Here is a 17,910-nt window from a genome sequence, read left to right as displayed (position 1 = left end):
TCCACCTCCTGATACACTTCTGCAAAATGGGCAGGGCAGGGCAGCCTCTTCCATTCATTCTATTCATCCATCAGTCGATGAATCCATCCATCCAACAGATTTTTTTCCCCCCATATCCCTCCTATGTGCAGACGCCGGTAGAGATGCTGACAAACGCTACCCTCAGCCTCCAGACCCCAACATCAAGTAGCAGTAGGAGGAGGATAGGTCAAGCACCAGGGGGTCTGGGTTTGCGTCCTGGACCTGCTGTGTGACCTCGGGCCAGTGACTTCATTTTTCTGAGCTGCAGAAAAACACGGTGAGACAGGGATAATAATAGTATCTATCTCACAGGGCCACTGGGGGACTGACTGGCTCAGGAAATGGCTCTTTCTTGACAGTAAATGCAGATCTGACCACTTCTTATGCCCACCACCATCTCCCCTGGGTGATCAGAGGTACCTCCTCACTGGTCTCCCCTCTCTGACTCTCACCTTCCCTCCCAGACTATTCCCACAGGTGGCCTGAGGGGTCCTGACCCCCCTCTGCTCGGCGGCCCTCACACTCTGTCTGGGTGGGGGGTTGGGGGGGAGTTGTGTGTGTGTGTGTGTGTGTGACCTGACCGAGGTTCAGCAGACCCTCTGCTGCTCCCCTGCTCACTCAACCACTTCGGGCCACACTAACCTCTTGCTGCTTCCGGATCCGGGCACACACTCCTGCCTCAGGGCCTTTGCACATGCTCTTCCCACGGCCTGGACCCTCAGGCGTCCCACCCTCCCTTTGGTCTTTGCCCAGAGGTCGCCTTTTCAGTGAGGCCAGCTTGAACACCTTGCATCATACAGCACCCCCGCCTCACACCAGAACGTTCTCTGCTTTGTCTATGTGGCATTTGTTACCCTCTGACGCATGTTAGCCTCTGACCGGGGCTTCCCAGGGCTTCCCTGGTGGCTCAGTGGTAAAGAATCTGCCTGCCATTGCAAGAGATGCAAGTTTGATCCCTGGAGGGGGGAAGATCCCCTGGAGGAGGGCATGGCAACCTACTCCCAGTATTCTTGTCTGGAGAATCCCATGGACAGAGGAGCCTGGCGGACTACAGTCCATGGGGCCACAAAGAGTTGGACATGACTGAAGTGACCGAACAACAACGACGATGACCTCTTAGAAGCCCATGCACTTGAGTGTAAGCGCCCCGAGGGCAGGGACTGTGTCTGTTGTGTGCAGCTTGGTTCCCGGCACCTATGACGGTGCCTGGCACAGAGTAGGTGCTGAATGAAGACCGAGTGGAGGCAGCAGCAGGTGCCCCACTGATGCCTCCCAGAGATGCCCCTCTCTGCACACCCGGCCCAGACACACATCCCCCAGCTGCACATCTCAGGCTCACCCCCTAGACCTCTTGGATCCCGACGTTCCCTCCCATCCCAGGAAGCCAGCCCGGTGGAGGCAGCACATCCATATACCATGAGCAGAACCGCCTTCAGCTGGACATCCACGCCCATGCCGTGGTGCCACCTGGCTGATAGGCTCCCAGATACTCTACCCGAGGTCCCCAGGGCTGCTGTGTGCACCCACCAAACGCAGGCAAATCTGAGGGCAGCCACACCTCGGATGCCACCTGTGTGGGCTACATCGCTGTGTGCCAAGGGGACGCCTGGCCCCAGTTACACCCCTCCAACCCAGCTAACAGGGGTGCTGGCTAACCCTCTTCTGAGCATGTTCTCAAAACCAGGGATGAGGTACATACCTGACTCACACCATCTCCTTGACTAACGCCACCGCCACGCACGAATGTCTGCCATGTATCTGGCCCAGCGAGATCTCTACCCCTTGATCCCAGTGGCTCATCACTGAGGTTGGGACCCCTCGGTGCAGCAGTTGCCCTGGCGACCCCCTCACAACCCTTCCTCCAGTCTCACCCACCAGGGCTCCCTCTGACTTTCTTGGGTCCCGCCGGCTCTCTAGCCCCTCCTTACCCTTCACCTCCACTTCTTGGCGATTTCTTCGTTTCTCCCAGCCGCTTCCCCTAGGCTCCTCAGGCCCAACACCTCACTCCCTTTAAAGACAGTCCTTCCCTGCATTTGTTCAACACCTTCACAACCCAGCTCTGGTCAGTTGTCAGTATTTGAGGGTCTGGGCTCCAGGCTGGCAGGTTGACTAGCATTTACCATAGCTCTCCCATTGGACCTCTGACAGGGGACTGCTCTTACCCCCATTTCACAGACAGGAAAGGCGAGGCAGAGAGAAGCAAAGTCACCTGCTCAAGGCCAAAGACACAGTTGGGAAGGCGCCCCTCCCTGTCAGCCGCCCCAGAGCTGAGGGGCTCCAGACCTTCAAGTTCGCCGTGAGAGCAGGGACAGTCCTCCTGGGGGACCCGCTCAACTGTGCCCTGCCTTCCGTGACCCCTGCTGGCCACGGTGCGCCCTTGATAGTGCCGGGGAGCTCCAGTGAGCTTTCGCTGGGGCCCTGCGCCAAGGGAGTGCTGCCGTTACCTGATGTGCGCGTGCTAAGGCGCTCAGTCGTGTCAGACTCTTTGCGACCCCATGGACTGTAGCCCGCCGGGCTCCTCTGTCCATGGGGATTCTCCAGGCAAGAATACTGGAGTGGGTTGCCATTTCCTCCTCTGGAGGATCTTCCCGACCCTGGGATCGAACCCGCGTCTCTTAATGTCTCCTGCATTGGCAGGCAGGTTCTTTACCCCTGGTGCCACCTGGGAGGCCCCCTCCGCTGGAGCTTCTGGCTTCTCCCCGCGGCCCTAGGAGCAGGTTATTGTTCTTGTGCCCATTTTCCAGATGGAGAAGCAGATCCTGAGGGCTGAAGGCACCGGCTGATGGTCACGGAGCCCGGAGGTGGGACAGCTGGGATTGGAACCCAAGCCCCAGCCCTGGGCCAGGTCACCGCGCTGCCTCTCTCACCCCAGCGCCCTGGAGAAGCCTCAACGCTAGGATCCTCCACCGCTGCGTGGTGCCAGAGACAGAGCGGACACAGAGCTGCTAGAAGGCCCAGGGAGAAGAGGTGTGAGGAGCACAGAGGGACAGACACGGAGTCAGAGAGAGGAAGCGGAGACCAAGGGGAGCCCAGGGAGGCGGCACGAGCGGAGTGCTAGTCGCTCAGCCGTGTCCAACTCTGCGACCCCATGGACTGTAGCCCGCCAGGCTCCTCTGTCCACGGACTTCTCCAGGCAAGAAGGCTGGAGTGGGTTGCCATTATTCTCTCCAGGGGCTCTTTGTGACTCAGGGATCGAACCCAGGTCTCCTGCATTGCAGGCGGACTCTACCGGTTGAGCCGCCAGAGGAGAGAGAGGGAGAGGCTTCAAGGGGGAACAGAGGAACCTAGAGAGGGAGCTGAGATCCAGGGGAAAAGTGCAGGCAGGGAGACACAGGCGCTGGAGGTGTGGGCCGAGGCCTCACCAGCTTCCCCATCCTCCCAAGCTCCAGTCCTGAGAGTTCTCAGGGCATCAAGCCTAAGAGGATTCAAACAGATGGCAGCTGAGAAATTTAGGGGCCCAGAAAAGGTGGGGCGAGGAGAAAAGGGAGGCAGGGAACATTCCTGTCGGGGCGTACTCATTTTTTTTTTTTCTGGGGGAAGTTCAGAAGGTGAGAGAGAAGATAGGAAATTGACTGCTGTCGCAGCAAGAGGGATGGAGGTTAGATCTAAAGAAGAACTTCCCGACTGTGAGGGACTGGGTGGGGGGGTGGGGGAAGAGGAGCCTGGAGCCGGGAGGGTGGAGAGACATCAAAGCCGGGCAGAGAGGATCACTTCCCTCTCTGGATGTCTGTCCTGCGGGGGCAGGGGGGGGTTGGCGCGGGCGGGAGCGGCTAGGGTGGGGAGGGCGGAGGGTACCCGCAGCATAGGCTTCAAGGATGGATGAAACAAGTTCACACGTGTGTCCCTCTGAGTCAGTCCGTGTCCTTAATGCTTTTTAAAATAAAAGCACCCCTAAAGCCTCAGGAGTTGACAGTCGCCTAACTTTTGAGCTAGAACCACCCTGGAACTAGGGCGATCCAGAACTAACTGCTGGGGACAGTTTGGGGTCTCAGCTCAGGACCCGCCCAGGCTCCCCAGGCAGGGGTGGGCTAGGGAGGGATGACTTGCTGGGCAAGGGATATATTTTCCTGTCTTCCCCCAACACCCCCCAGAGACGCACTGACGGGTCATTTATTTGATCTTTCATACATTCATTGAAGGGATATTTACAGAGGGGCTGCACCGACCCCCCCCCCCTGAGGCTCCGCCCACATCCCAGGCACGTTCCCTCCTCTAGGCCTTTGCTCCAGTTGCCTCTGCCTGAAGCGGGCCTCCTTAGGTCTGCATGTCTGCCTCTGTCTCCATTCCGGCCTCTGTTCCAATGCCACCTGCGGCAGGGTGTCCCGACCCTCCGCCCCCCATCTCACCCCTTACACTTCACTTCCTTCCCTTCAAACCCTCATCAGCTGGCCCGACCTTATCTGATGGATCACGACTGGTCCTGCTGATGACTGTCTGCGCACTAGGAGGTGAGCTCCCCAGGCACGGGGGTCGTCTGTCCGGAAGCATCCTGGATGCCTGTAACCCTCCAGGCGTCCACAGAGCCTCTCCACACTCGCGGAACCGAGGTGCGAGCGAGCACCGCCTACCGCCGGGTTCCCTGCCGGCTCCGGGGCCGCAGGGGCAGAGGAACCTGCCTTTGTTTTGGGGGAGCTAGCGGTCCAGAGGGGAGACCCACAAAGGGCTGAGTGAGAGCGTGAGCTCAGGGTTGAAGGCCCTGGAGCGTCTCCGAGGGGCGCCGCCCCCCGGCCTGGAGGAGGTGATGGCAAAGCTGAAAGCTGCAGGACCATCGCGAGGCAGGCGGGTGAAGACGGGCGCGTGGGGTGGAGGGACCCCCTGCGTACAAAGCCCCGGGGGCCAGAGAGGCGGATGGGAGCCGAGGATCTGCAGAGTCCAGCTTGGTTACAAAGACCTCCTGCCTCCACAGCGCTCTAAGAGGCGGGGGTGTGGATGCTGGGGTTGCGGGAGAGACTGGAGGCCGGGGATGAGCTGGGTCAAAGGTCCAGGGGGATAGGGTGAGGCTGGGGCTGGGGGACCACAGGGATGGAGAGGAGGAGAAGGTAAAGATACCGCCAGTCTGCAAGAGTGGCAGAAACAGGCGACGAGGCAGGAGGAGAGGCCTGGGTCTTCTGATCCATGCGGCGGGAGGGGGGGGGGTCAAATTCTTAGAGCCACGGAAGTGGAGAGGGCGGGGAAAGAGGCTGAAGAGGGGAGGAGAACGGCGGGGTGGCTAGATACACCTCCCAACCGCAGTCTTTACTTGTAGGTGGCAGACCCGCCATGCTGCGGGAGGTGCTGGTGGAGGGACCCTGGGCCTGGGTGCTCTCTGTCACGGGCTGTGCTATCTTGGGCCGGCTCCTCCCCCTCTCTGGGCTCCCATTTCCTCCTCTAACACAGGATGTCAGTGACAGATCAGCTCAGAGCTGGAGCAAGGCGGCCCAGGAGGGCGTCTGACCAGTGAGTGACAGGCAAGGGTGAACTGGGACGTGAAGTCCGGCTGTTGCATGGGGAAAGAAGCGGACCTACTCCCGTCCCAAGCTGCTGCCAGTTTTCTGCTGGGAACCACACCTTGCACCTCTGTTTCCTCATCTGAGAAATGGGAATTGAAAACAGGTACCCTATGAAAGCTGAGTGCTGAAGAATTGATGCTTTTGAACTGTGGTGTTGGAGAGACTCTTGAGAGTCCCTTGGACTGCAAGGAGATCCAACCAGTCCATCCTAAAGAAAATCAGTCCTGAGTGTTCACTTGAAGGACTGATGTTGAAGCTGAAACTCCAATACTTTGGCCACCTGATGCGAAGAGCTGACTTATTTGAAAAGACCCTGATGCTGGGACGGATTGGGGGCAGGAGGAGAGGGGGCGACAGAGGATGAGATGGTTGGATGGCATCACCGACTCAATGGACATGAGTTTGGGTAGACTCCAATGCAGGAGATGTAACAGACAGGGGTTCAGTCCCTCGAGGTGAGGGTGGGGAATACCCCCTGGAGGAGGGCATGGCAGCCCACTCCAGTATTCTTGCCTGGAGAATCCCCATGGACAGAGGAGCCTGGCGGGCTACAGTCCATAGGATCTCATAGAGTTGGACACGACGGAAGTGACTTTGCATGCATGCATGTACCATATGAGAAAGGGCTGGGAGGGCAGGGGATGAGGAAAGAGCAGCAGCTGTTTGCCAGCTGGTGTGAGACCAGTATTTGAATGGGTCACTGTCCCCCAGCACCTTCTTTCTGCGCTGTTGGGTGTGGTCACCAGCACGTGTGACTTTGAGCACTTGCCACGTGGTGAGTGCAACTGAGGAACTGAACTGTTGATTTACTTTAAATTTATCTAGAAAAAAAATTTTTTTGGCTGCATCCTGTGGCATGTGGGATCTTAGTTCTTCGACCAAGGATCAAACCCATACCCTTGCAGTGGAAGGGTGGAGTCCTAACCACTGGATCACCAAGGAAGTCCCACTTTAAATTAATCTAAATGTTGATGGCCACACGTGGCTGTGGCCGTAGTGGTGCCTGTGTTGGGCGGTGTGGTACGGCCATCCCCGTGTCTCCATCCCAGTGTCTTCATCCCCGCGTCTCCATCCCAGTGTCTCCATCCCCATGTCTCCCAGCTCAGGCTCAGTCTCACTTGGAACCGGTTCTGAGTCCCCAAAACTTGGGCTCCGGCTCAGACACCTTGCCCGACAGCCTCACAGCACTCTGGAAGGACTCTGGAGAAGCTCAAACCTGGAGAAACAAACTTGACTGAGAGCAGGGCACCCAAGCCAGGCTGGCTCTGCCTGTCATATGACGCCTACTCCGTGCCAGGCTTGTGCTAGGGATCCTCGGGCCCACTTCACAGAAGGGCATACTGAGGTGCCATGAGATTCCCAAGTTCTCAATGTACCTGTGACCACCTGGTCCCGGGTAGGAGCCCAGAGAGGGAAGGAAGCTGAACCTCCAGGCCCCCTATACTCTGCGTGACTCTGGATGTTGGGGGTGGGGAGGAGCTAACACCACCGTTGAACTGAATCTACCCAGGAGAGAACTAGGACCTAGCCTGGTATTGGTAGCTTTCAAACCAGTGGCCACTGCCAAGACTTTGCAGGGGTGCATGGGGGTGAGTTTGGAGGGAGGGCTCTGGTGTGAGCCAGCCTGTGTGTGACCTCCCTCCCCTTGCTGTCTCCTGGAAGGGTGATGTTGCTATCTGTTTTCCATCTCAGGGTGTGCAGAACTACTACATCTAAAAAAAAGGGCAGAGGGGAGGGGGAGAGGTGGTTCTACTAACAGTGACCAGAAGTTGAAAACTCCTTGAACAGGAGCACGTTCCTTAGACGTCTGCGTGTCCAGACCCACCGGGGACTTTGTGAAAGTGTAGGTTCTGATTCGGTAGGTCCAAGACGAAGTGGAGATCCCACACCTCCCAGGGATGCTGGTCCTGCAGCAAGTAGTCACGGGCCCCCTAAGTGTGCAGTCCACTCCCACATTCCATTTCCGGATGAGAAAGGAACCCTCCCCCTGCCCTGTCTAAGGGTGTGCTGGGGGTGGGGGGCGGTACAGACCTGGGTTAGCACCTGGATTGTCACACTTACTAGACGTGGGACCTTGGAAAGGGGACATCGCCTCTCAGGGCCTCAGCTTGCTCATCTGTAAGATGAGAAAAATAGCTAATCAACTTCCTTGGATGGCGGGGCGTCTGTGGCCCCGTATCTGTGATGATATCTGTGATGGGCTGGGTGCAGTGCCCGACACATAGAAAGGTCTCAATAAAACTCTTCTGTAACCGTGACTATCCTTCTCCTCCTAGAGACGTCACGCTGTCAGAGTGGGAAGAACATGGGTGTCGGGGAGACCTGGGTCTACACTGACTCGCTGCTTTCTTGCCATGTTTCCCTCCGCCCCCCCCCCCCCCCCGGTAGGGATTCAGGATGACCTGTCTAGTGCTGGGCACCTCAGTGGTAGTGACAACAATCATTATAGTTGTTGTTTAGTCGCTAAGTCGTGTCCGACTCTTTGCCACCCCATGGACTGCAGCACGCCAGGCTTCCCTGTCCTTTACCATCTCCAGGAGTTTGCTCAGACCCATGTCCATTGAGTCTGTGATGCCATTCAATCATCTCATCCTCAGTCACCCCCTTCTCCTCCTGCCCTCAATCTTTCCAGCTTCAGGGTCTTTTCCAGTATTATTATTAGTAAATAATTAATAACCATTATTGTTTATTCTCACTGGGTCAGAAGAACAAATCTGTTTCTCACTGTGACTCCACCTCCTACCCCCCCCCCCATATGTATATCCAGCGTTTTTGAATGGATCAAAAATGTCCACTTATCACTGGGTCAGGGGGCCCACAGAATCACCTGAGGGGCCTTTGTGCCCTGCCCAGGCCCAGCTGGACACCCCTACCTTGGCGAGGAAAGTCATCTGTGACAATGGGCCCCAGGGGATAGGATATGTCTTATCCCCTCTACGGTTTGAAGGGCATGAACAAGATTGGGAGGCCAGGAGCCCGTGCATTACCAGAACTCCAGTGTCTCCTTGGAGGTCTAACCTTCTGAATTGATTATTGTTAACAATCTCATTATCATTATTATTAACAATCCTAATTGCCACTCAGGGGGCCTGGTAGGCCAGCAAGTTGCCCTCTCTGGGTCTCAGTTTCCCCCTCTGGAAAGCAGTGTCTCAGCTGGGACAGGCAATCCACAGGGTGGCCAGTGCCTGGATTTGCGGTCCCAGCCCTGCCATTTTTAGCTTGGTGATCTTGGGCATAGGACCTCATCTCTCCTGGCCTCAGTGCCCCCTTTTGTTAAACTAGGGACGATGATCGTGCTTCCCTCCCAGGACTCCCGAGAGGAGATAACAGGACGAATCCGCCTGGAATGACCCACACAGAGCCTGGCCCAGGGTAAGTTCTAATGAATGTCAGGTCTTATCACTATCTCCAGCCCTGTGTTTGAGGGTTCCAGACAAGCGGATGGCAGATCTCCACATTTACTGCCTGGGGTTGGCCCTCTGGGAGAGTTGGGGCTGCCGCTGCTTTCTGACCCTTGTCACACTGTTTGAACAAGAGCTCTGGGGTGTAAGCACAACACTTTGACAGCAGTGTGGGCTGAGGGGTTCAGGGGGCCCCAGCTGGAGACGGGAAGGGGGTGGCCTGGGTCGCTGCACCAGCCCCACCTTGCTCCCTCCCTCCTCCTGATCTGGGTCACACACAAGCTGCTCAAATCCCCCTTCCACACACACAGAGCAGGACCCAGCGTTCTCACTCTCTGCAGCTCTCTTGGGGACCCAGCTGTCCCCTGGGATGGACTCCCGCCTGCAGAGCCCCTACCAGCCCATCTCTCAGGTGTCAGATGCAGCCTGTCCCCTCCACCTGCCATGACAACAGTTGCACGTAGGTTTCCAGGCAACAAGGGGGCGTTGTGCCACTCTGTTAACTCTCCCGCCACCCCCCTCTCTGGCAGAGCCACCCCACTCTCAGGGACTGGGAAGGGAAGGGAAACGAGGTTCTCCCTAGCAAAGAGGAGGGGGCTTCTAAAATCAGAGATGAAGAGGCTTCCTACACCCTGCCAGAGAGGAAACACGGTCACTCTACCTTCATCCCGACAAGGGTGATGGCAGGGCAACTGATGGGGGTCTGAGCACGGTCACGGCACCAAGGGGACCTCATGTCACCCTGACCCCAAGATGAGACCAGGTGAAGCCCTTCCTCTCCTGGAACCGAGCCCCGTGTCCTCTGAGACCTGCACTGGTAGCAAGTGAGCCAGCGTGTACCTGCCCTTCTTCCAACACACAGGGAGCCCACTCCTGCCTGTGGGCCACACCCTGACCCACAGGGGACACAGGCGGGGTCTGGGGCCCACCCTGGCTGTCAGCCAGCCAAGGACGGGTTGTAACGTGGTGGCTTCACGCAGCGCTAGCTCTAGACACCTCGAGGGGCTGTGGCCATGGAGAACTTGTCTGTACTCTGCAGCCTGGTGGTCTTATGAGTCTTCCCTCCCTTGGTGTGGCAGGGAGGCAGGCCCTGGCTCCAAGGAGGCTCAGAGCTGGGGGCAAAACTGCGCCAAAGAATGATGGAGCAAGAGGGACAGGAAGAGAGAGCCCCAATTCCGGAAGAAAACCAAGGGAAGAAGTGTAGACAGTATGTGTGTGGGGTGGTGCCAAGAGCCACTTGGAAGAAGAGAAGAGAAAATAGCAGAGGTGGAAAACTCAGCTGACTATAGCACTGGGTAGGGAAGACTGACAGATGAAGCAGGTTAGAACAGAGCACCTGAACACAGCCCATTGCTACCCAGAGGTGGGAGGTGGGGGAGAATTATTCAAAAGAAGTTGATAAGCTGGCTATTTTTTTAGATATAATTGAATATTATATTAGCTTTAAGTGTATAGCACAATGGACTTCCCAGGTGGCTCAGTGGTAAAGAATCCACCTGATGAGCAGGAGACATGGGTTTGATCTCTGCGTCAGAAAGATCTCTTGGAGAAGGCAATGGTTACCCATCCCAGTATTTTTGCCTGGGAAATCCCATGGACAGAGGACCCTAGTGGTCTACAGTCCATGGTGTAGGAAGAGTTGAACACGATTTAGTGACTAAACAACCACAACACACAGCATAATAATTCATTATTTGCAAAATAATCACCACAATGTCTAGTTACAAATCACCACATATAGTTAAACACTTTTTTTCTCCTGGTGAGAATGAGTTTTTTATGTGAAATCGCTAATTAAAAAAAAAAGTTGGCAACACATTAAACACTTTGAAAGTACTGGGGGAATTAAGACTCCTGGTCTTCAGGACACCAGTGTAACTGTTCAGGATTATGGAGAGGGCAAGTGCATGGAAAACAACAAGAAGAGTGCAGGAGGCCTGGCTGAAAAGAAATGGAAATAGAGGCAAAGGCAGACAGAGGAGCCAGGAGCGAAAGCACTGGGCTGGGTCGGGGGAGATGCAGGGTCAGCCGAGGGGTGGGACGGGACATGAGATGCAGAGATAGAAGACAGGAGGTCCAGGTGACACCTTGGGGCAGATGACCAGCCAGAGAGGCCAGAAGGAGAGGAAGGAGAGAAGGAGAGGAAGGGCGCTATAGAGAGCAGGCCCGCCGTCCAGGCAGAGGAGACAGGTGAGCTAAGAGAGGGTAGGGAAGAGAGGCGCAGACACCGGAAGACGCTGAGAACTCCGCGCTTCCGCTTCCGCCAGGAAATCTGCCTCTCTCCACCGGCCTCGGTGCCTGTGTGTGCGTGCACGCGCTGGACCCTCCCTCCATTTTCCAGAGATGGGCCAACGGCCCTCTAATACCTGATGTCTTAATTCCGCCGAGCTCTCTGACTCGGTGCACCTGGGCACTCTCCTAACTTCTGGTTGGGTTGGAGGGCGATTGCTTGGGTTCCTTCAGCGCGCGCGCACACACACACAGACGCACACACAGACACACCTGGCCCCTCGAGCTGGGCTCTGAGACTAGACCAGCATCACATGGGGTTGCACCTTCACACACACACACATAGACACACACACACACACCCCTGGACCCTCGAGCTGGGCTCTGAGACTAGACCAGCATCACATGGGGTTGCACCTTCACAGCTCTGAGGCCACCGCCTCCGCGCTTCTACATTTGTGCCTCTGCGAGTGTGAGGTCCCAGGGCCACCAGGTGTGAGGGCCTCTCTCTGGCCACGTCTCCCTGCTTCGTCTCTCCCTCCGGTCTCTGTGTATCCCGGTCTTTCTCCCTGGCTCTGGGCACCAAAGCCGAGTGTTTAACTGGGTCTGTCTGATTCCACATCTGAGACTCTGGCTGCGAGTGACTGTGTGTGTGTGCGCGTGCACACACGCCCATGTGCACCTCTGCTTACACACGCCTCTGTCTGTCTCCCACTCCCCCTCTTGCCCTCCACTGATGGCTGACTCTGTCTAGCAGGCTGGACCCTTTGCCTTGGTCGCCCCCTGCACCTCTCTGGTGTTGGGGTGCCCCGGACTCCTTGTCAGCTGTGCCCTGGGTCTGTCCCTGCGCTCCCAGAATCTGTGGCTCCCTGTGTCTCTGCCTCGCCTGCGCCCTGGCTCTGTGTGTGAGGATGGTGTGTGTTCCCTTCTCTCCCCTAGAGAAATGAAGTAACTCCGTGTATGTTTGGCCCCATGGCGATGCGCCCTAATTGTGTGTGTGTCTGGGAGTCGGGTCCCCCTCTCTCACTTTCGCTGTGCCTCTCTCTGTCCCTCTGTCTCCCTCCCTTCCCTGCCTCGGCAGAATCCTTCCCGCTCTGCTTTCTGTCGTTCTTTCCTGAGTGTGCTTTCGAACTCTCCGGGGCTAGGATCAGAGGAGACCCCGGGGAAGAAGGACTGTGGGGAGGGGAAAAGGAGGTGCAGGTTAGGAGCAGCAAGGAGACAGGAAGAGGGAAGGAGGCCGATCCTGGCCCAGGTCGGGAGTGGGAGGCGGGGAGTTTTTTAAGCGGGGAGAGGATGCTGCCCGCGGCCTGGACCAGGAGCGAGCGACGAAGGCTACTCCCAGCTGCCGCCGGAGCCCGAGTTCCTGTCTGGCGGCTGCGCGGCCGGGACTCGGGATGTGAGGCGCATAGCAATGGGGCGCTGCGGAGGCTCGACTGCAGCTCCCAGCTGGGGAGGGGGTGGGGAGGGGGCCGAGGGGCGGCCCTGAGGCTCCCTGCCCCCTCCCCCTTCCCAGCTGGGCTCTCCCCAGGGGATTTCCTCACCCTGAGAAAGTCTCTTCCAGAAAGCCCGGTCTGAGGCTGCAGGGAGCGGGTCAGGGAGAAGGGCCCGGGGCTCCGGAGGAGGTGGGGGTGGGGAGGGAGGGGGAAGATGTGAGTGCCCAGAGACTGGTTAGGGTTGGGCGGGCGAGGGAGCATCCTGGGCCTCAGGACCCCGAGTCCTGCAGAGAGAGTGGCTGGACCCCGGGCCTGAGAGGAGGAGCCTGCGGATGTGGGGGCTTGAAAACGTGGGCGGAACCCTGGACAGAGGAACCCAGGACAGAGCCTGGGTCTCGGGCTCCCAGGGACTGAAGGGGAGTTGGGAAAACCCGAGGGTTGGAGAAGGAGAGGTTCCAGAGAGGAGGCCCCTAGGACCAGGGAACAGGGGCTGGGGGAGCCCTTGAAGTGAAGAGGCGAGGTTGGAGGCCCTGAGTGAAGAAAGGTCACAGAAGGGGGTCCGGGACAGAGCAGGATGGAGTGAAAGAGTCTGGGAGTGCTAGAGAGGCGCTCCAGACCCCTGCCCAGGTGAGGGCCCTAATCAGGGGAAGTGGTAAGGGGTCCTGAGGGGAACATGGTAGGGGCCGGGGGCTAGAGGAGAAAGATGCTAAAGTTGGGGTCTCCTGGAGAGGGCATCAAGGGGGGATATTGGGGAGAGAGTGAGAGATGGGGGTTGGGAGTGGGGGGGGGTGTGGAGAGATGAGTGGATCCTGAGGGGAAGATGAGGAGCAGTTAGAAGGTCCTAGAAGAGCAAGTATGAGGGAGGGAAGGCCTGGGAGGGCAGCAAATGGGGGAGGGGAGGTCCCCAAGCGGAGAAGGCTAAGGACGGTGGGGTGCAGGTAGTGGTCCAAGAGAGACACGTGCCTGGGGATGCAAGGCCCCACGAAGCAGAATGGGGTCAAGGAAGGGGGTCTTGGGAAGAGGGAGAGACCGGGTTTCGGTGGCCCCTCAGTCGGGGTTGGGGGACCCCAGAGAGAGAAGGGCTGCAGGTTGGGGAGGGGGTGTCTCATTCCCCAGTCACCCCTCCGTTTTTTCCCATTCTCACTTCCCAAACTCCCCGGTTCTCCCCGGTTGCCACGGCAACCGCTCCTGCCAGGCGCGGTCACCAAGGAAACCCCGTGCCCGCCTCTCCCCCCCTCCCCATCACTGGAGTGCCCCCCCCACCCCAAGCAGCAGTGGTGTGGAAGGTGGGAGGGGCAATGGGGGGGAGAACTCGGACTCCCGACCCAGAGAGGGGGCCCAAACCCACATCCAGCGAGCCCCCCCTCCCCGCAAGCCTCCATCCTCAGCCCCACAGCTGGATACGCAGCGACTGCCAGACGTGCTTCCCCCCATCCCTCGGCGGCGGCGACCCCCCAACACAGAACTAAGAACCTCCACCCGGCCGCCTCTCCCACCGGCTTCTGCGCTCCAGCAGGCCCCGCCCACTGTCCTCTGCCGCCCCCCCATCCCGGAGGAGGCCTAAGACCACGGTCCCCTAATTAGAGAATGCCCCCCACCCCCCACCCCCCCGCGGTTCCTCCTCCCGCCCCCGCCCGGGCCCTTCGGCGGCTACTCACAGCGAGGAAAGGGGCTCCTTCCGGGGGGCAGCATGCCCGGCCCACGGGGGGAGGACCCCCCCAATGAGGCAACGGGATCCGGGGTGCGAGGCCCGCTGCGGGGAGGCGCGGGGGGGCGGGGCTGCGGCCGGGCCCCGGGCTGTCGCGTTCTGCGCCCCCCTCCCCGGCTCGTGGATGGGGAGGGGGCTTCCGCAGCGGCAGCGGTGGGGTTCGGCGGGGGGTGGGGGGCCGCTCTGCCTCCTCGCCCGCCCGCCCGCCCGCCGCCCGGCCCGGCGCCCTGGTCCACCGGCCCGCCTTCCTTCTTGCCTTCCTTTCTTCCCTTCTTTCTTTCCTCGCTTCCTTCCTTCCAGGCTTCCTGCCTGCCTTCCTCCCTCCCTCCTCGGGCCGCCGGCGCCACTCTCCCCCCACCCCACCCCCCCCAGGCCCCGGCCCCGGCCCCGGCCCCCGCCTCGGACGGTGCGGCAGCGACCGGGAGCAGCCGAGAGCGGCAGAGACGGGAGCGGAATACTGATGATGGAGGGGGAGCGGGAGGGAGGGGAGGGAGGGCGCCGGGAGGGGGGAGGCTGCCCGGGAAGGAGCGGAGGGGGGAGAGGAGGGAGGAGAGGAAGAAGGGGGGGGAGGAAGGGAGGGAGGAAACGGGAGGGGGGAGGGAGGGCAAGGGGGGGGGCCCGGGGGGGGGGGGGGGCCGTGGGGGGCGGGGAGGGGTGAAGCGGCGGGGGAGACGGAGACGGGGAAGAGACTGAGGGACCGGGGGACGAGTCAGGAAGGATGGAGGGAAGGGGAGAGGGAGGCGAGCTTGTCCTGCCCGGGATGGGAGGCTGGGAGAGGAGAAACTCCTAGCGCATCTTTGCTAAATATTTGCAGGGGCGAATGCGGGAGGGCACGGGGGAGGGGCGGGGGCAGGCAGGCCAGAGCGAAGGGGTGGAGAGGAAGCGGAGCTGGGGAGAAGCGAAGGGGCAGGCAGAGGACTGATCAGGGACCGCGAGGGGAGCGATGGTCAGGGGCCTGGAGGAGCCCCGGGAGCGGGCAAGTGGGGGAGGGAGGGAGGGGAGAGGTGGGACAGGGCGGGAGGAAAGGTCAGAGAGCTTTGGGGGGGATGTAGGGACAGGGAGGGAGCCCCGGGGAAACCGAGCGGACGGAGAGGAGAGGACGGACGCCGAGGGAGGGGTCGGGGGAGAGGGGAGTCCAGGGCAGCGGAGAAAGGAGCCTGGCAGCTACAGCCGTGAAGGCAGGCTGGGGGAGGGAGGGCAGGGGCCAGGGCAGGACCTAAACCCCCGCGGGGTGCCCGCCTCATCACCTCTTCCCCACTCAGCACCCCGAGAGAGGATCATCATACCCACTTTCCGGATGAGGACGCTGGGCTCTCCGGGGGACCAGGGCGGCCGCATCTCAGTGCGGAGTCCGGGCTCTGCACCGGCTATCTTGGAGGAGCGAAGAGGAGGTCAGGCCCTGGCAAGGAGCCCCTGGCCCAGATCTGTCGGGTGGCAGGGCAGAGGATTCGCCCACACCCACCCGACCCCCACCGCGTTCTCTCACCTCCCCAGGTGTTGGCGGCGGGCGCTGGGGATACATTTAGAGCTGTGATCCCGCTCTGCACCTTGGGTGCAGGGAGGTGGGGAGAGGCCGCAGGGGCCTCTGAGAGGTCACCTCACCCTCCGGCTGCCTCATCAACTTCCCCCCAGCCCCGCCATATGCTGCCCCCAAAGACTCAGACACCAAGGGTGGGGGGCATGGGGGGCTAGGGGGCAAAAAAAATCAGAAGGGGGCTGAAAGGAGGCAGCCCCTGTCCTGGGCACTGAATTTCCTCCTATGCAGGAAATTCACCTCTTCTTTGACCCCCCCCCCACCTCCAAAGTCCAGCTACTATCTCTGGACGAAGAGAAAAGGTACAAGTTCCCTCAGTGGCAAGGTCCCTGGAGAGACTGACTCCTGCTCTTTTTCTGAGAGCCCCAGGAGGGGTCGATGTATCCCCTTTTTCCCCACAGGCAGAAGTGGGGTGAAGTGGAAGCCTGCCTGGGGAAAGAGAGGGGCTGGGAGGCAGGGAGAGAAAGTGGGTCACCTTTGGGTGCGTAAGAAGCAGCTGTGGGTGGTGACCGTTTAATGAGATGTGAGAACTACAGAGAGGGGAAACTGAGAAAGGAGAGAAGGGCTGGGGCCTGGGAGCCGCAGGTGGGTCATGGAGCACTGGGTCCCCACCTTGGTGCTGCTACAGAAACTGGGCTTAGGAGATGGGAGGTGTGAACACAGCAACCCCAGAGCGCAGCATAGTACAGGCTCAAGGTCAGTGGTGATAATGGTGGTATAACAGTAATAGTAATAACAGCCAGCGTTTCCTGGCTTTGGTCAGACTTGGACACTGTGCTAAGTACTGCATGAACATTTAGATGATTCCTTACAACCAGCCTCAGCTGGACTTTTAGGGATGCTTGAGCACTGGTGAACACAGGCTGAGCAGGATCTGGGGGGCCCCTGTTGTGCCCAGAGTTAACCCTTCAGTTCCTGGAGGCTTGCTGGGGAGAGACCAGAACAGGGAAGTACAGAATTTCCACATCTTACAACTCCCAAGCCTTCCTGGCCTGGTCTGAACCTGTTTCAGAGAAGCAGAAGAGCACTGTGAAGGGACTTCCCTGGTGGTGTAGTGGTTAAGAGAGTCTGCCCTGCAATGCAGGGGACGTGGGTTCAATTCCTGCTCAGGAAACTAAGATCCTACTTGCCACACGTTGCGGAGCAGCTAAGCCTGTGTGCCACAGCTGGAGGGCATGTGCACCGCAAGTAGAGAATCCTGCGCCATCATGAAAGATCTCCAGTAATGCAACTAAGGTCTGATGCAGCCAAAAAAAGGAAAAAAACACTAGGAAGACAGAGGTGGGGGGGGGGGGCTGCAGGCTGCAGGTGATGAGGATGCCTCTTGAGGAAGTGGCATTTGAGCCGAGATTTAAATGAAGAGGAAGCAGCCGCCTGGGTGTGCAACAGAGAGTCCATGGGCTGAGGAGGCATGGTGAGCAGAGGCATGGGGCTGGCTGCAGGCTTGGCCTGTTTGAGAGAGGAGATACGGCAGATGTGGCAGAAATGGGGCAGACACAGGGAGAGCAGAAAGGGAGGAAGAAGAGCCTCAGATTAGTGCAAACACAAAACCAAGCCCAGGCGACCACCTGTCCCCTAAACTTTGCCCGAAAGCTGAACTCTAGCGGCAGTCCTGAGCAACCTAAACCCCAATCCCCGTTTTTTTCATGCATATTTTCATCACTGACTGGGCCTTATGATGGACCAGAAACTCTATTACCTAAGAAAGAGTGGCAGTGACCCCAGGACCTTCCCCTCCCCTGCATAGTAGTGGACACTCAAAAGGTACGTTTACTATTTCCAAAAAAAAAAAAAAAAAAAAAAATCAAACATAAAGTATACATTTCCTTTGGGATAGCACTTCAGAGGCTAACCCAAAATCAAATTGTTCTGCTTCAGGCTGTAAAAAAAAAAAATTTTTTTTAAATCCACTCTGTGTGTTAACTGGTCATCTTACCCTGATCAGAGTTCTCATGGACAGTTAGGTTTACCTTTGATAAATAAAATATGGGCCAAGGAAGGAAATTTTCACTTAAAGTAGCTTGGTTTGCCCAGAAAACTCTTTCAAAGTGGAGATAATGGCTAGAGGTATCACACATCCCCCCATCCCCAGCTG

General features: G+C 58.6%; 1 protein-coding gene across 1 annotated transcript in view; it reads right to left on the bottom strand.

Moving 5' to 3' along the window:
• The window catches only part of LRRC4B (leucine rich repeat containing 4B), a 41,831-nt gene extending 27,183 nt beyond the window's left edge, over positions 1-14,648 (bottom strand). The window contains exon 1 of the mRNA XM_070450434.1: positions 14,232-14,648. The gene's annotated coding sequence lies outside the window, so the exon portion shown is untranslated. The remainder of the gene's footprint in view (positions 1-14,231) is intronic.
• Between the last annotated feature and the right edge of the window lie 3,262 nt (positions 14,649-17,910).

The sequence above is a fragment of the Odocoileus virginianus genome, chromosome 20 (genome assembly GCF_023699985.2).
Source record: "Odocoileus virginianus isolate 20LAN1187 ecotype Illinois chromosome 20, Ovbor_1.2, whole genome shotgun sequence".
NCBI lineage: Eukaryota > Metazoa > Chordata > Mammalia > Artiodactyla > Cervidae > Odocoileus > Odocoileus virginianus.
This window is presented reverse-complemented; position numbering and strand designations above follow the sequence as displayed.